Below are 2229 nucleotides of genomic sequence, written 5' to 3' on the forward strand. Positions count from 1 at the left end.
ATAATTTTGTTATTATGAATTATATAGATCGCTACAAAAATTGCATCGCTGCTGATGTTGTGATGATGTATAAAATATATTCTTGTAATTTGGATACATATGCATATTTTTTGCTATTGTCGATTAAATAATTTAATAAAATCGTTGCAAGCAATTGTATAACATATTTTAAATCAGCGCATAAGTTTTCATATATATAATATAATTTAGTTATAATTGCAAATAGTATTATATAGAGTACACGTAACGAAGTAACGCGAACAGATATGCGTGACAAATAGCTGTATACTTTCAAACTATTATAATAATTTAGAGCCTAATACTTAGCTTTATAATTAAAAATAATAACATTATTAGAATTCATCTTTGAATATTTAGTATAAGAAAAAGGGCAAAACAACGATTTCACTGTATTTCTAAATATAAAATGAGTAATTTAATCTCAGTCGCAAAAAGTGATACATTTTTACAATTAAGGTTACCAGATCAATAAATTTAATGTCCAGACATTAAGCTGGTCAGAATTGTAAGCTAAAATAAAGCTACTTTGAAAACCTATTAGTTAGTGACTTGAGAGTTAAAAATATAAAAAAAAATAAAAAAGTTTTAACAATACGGATGTCCTGGCGGAAATTGGACAAGAAGTCAAGAGTTTGGGAATTGTTTGCCAACAGTAGTGCTAATTATTATAATATATTATTTGCTGTTGTGAACCAGAGCTTTATATGTAATATTTAGGAAAATGGTTCAAGTCTTTGCTACTCAAATTAATTTTGTTGATAATATTTTTTAGAATTTGTACAATTTTTTATTATGTAAAATACAATTAAAAGAATTGATAATATTTTACTGGTTATAAGAGGTAATCCATTAATAATGAAAATACAGATGCTGATACAAGGTAATGGAAAAAAATTATATTATACATTGAGTTCTATAAAAAGTTTTTAGAAAGTGTTTTTTTATGTCTAATTTTACGGCAGTTATTGGTAACGTTAAATTTGCATAGGATATCTTAATAGGATCGATAAAATGGCAAATGTTTGAATGCAAAAATGTAGAGTATATTACATTCCATACAAAGTTTTTAGACGTGTTCAGCTAAAGAATCACATACGTTGCAATTATTGACGTTAACTAAAAATTCAAACACATGTACGTAATTAATTTTCTTAGTTAGCGTATCTTATCAGGGCTACCGTTGTTTTTGTCGGAACGAAAGCCGGAAGGAAAGAAAAAAACTACCGGTTTATTTCGCTTCGGTCTATGTTCAAGCACGCAGTCACAACAAAATTGCAAGCTGTGCAACAATTGAAAATATTTGGAACAATTATATTTTTTAAAGAAATCATTTTCAATCACAAATGAACAAGCGCAATCATCTAGTGCAGGGGCTTCCAACCTTTTTAAACCCTAGAGCACATTCTAAATTATAGGTAGGGCGGCGGGAACCACCCATTTTATCAAAGCAAATTTATAGTTGGACATAGGTAATAATAAATACACAAAAAATAATTTAAATATATATTTTTTTGTTTATATTCTGTAAAATAAATACACGTCATGGTTACCTCATATATACAAAGTCAACGTTATATAAAAATTATAAAATCAATCTCAAAGTCAGTGTGATATTTGGCATTGCAGTTAATTGACCAGTGCCTCAGAATTAGGAGTATGATGATATTCCTATTAGTAAACAGTCATAAAGATACTAATCGGTGAGTCGAGATCTATATTTTGATTTTATTTAATTCATGAAAACAATGACTCACAAAGACATGTGGAACCAAAAAATGTTTTTTTCTTATATGCTTCTTTTTTAAGAATGGATTTTTTTTTTGTCCTCAGTATTCCATGTGTCCTCATCTGATATTGAAGATTTAACCATAATATTATTCTGAAAATCCAAAATTTCTAGCTCCAGCTCTTCTACCTTCACTTGAACAAGCTCTGCAAGGTATGTAGCTATTTCCATTATATTTATTTGACAAGTAAAAGGATTGATGAAAAATGAAATCATTGGCTCGATAATAGTAAACTGCTTAAATCTCTTTTCAAATTATCCTTGAAGCACTTGAAGGTGTTTAACAAATAATGACACATTGAATTCATTGTTACCTGCCTTTTCCTTTATATTTGGGAAATGCATGAGACTCTTGATCTACAGAAGTGAAATCCACAAAAACAGTTTTGATTTAAATGAGCTTACAGAGCCTATAATGTTAG

Source organism: Plectrocnemia conspersa, unplaced genomic scaffold (genome assembly GCF_051122295.1).
Source record: "Plectrocnemia conspersa isolate PC_06_02 unplaced genomic scaffold, ASM5112229v1 ptg000002l, whole genome shotgun sequence".
NCBI classification, from domain to species: domain Eukaryota; kingdom Metazoa; phylum Arthropoda; class Insecta; order Trichoptera; family Polycentropodidae; genus Plectrocnemia; species Plectrocnemia conspersa.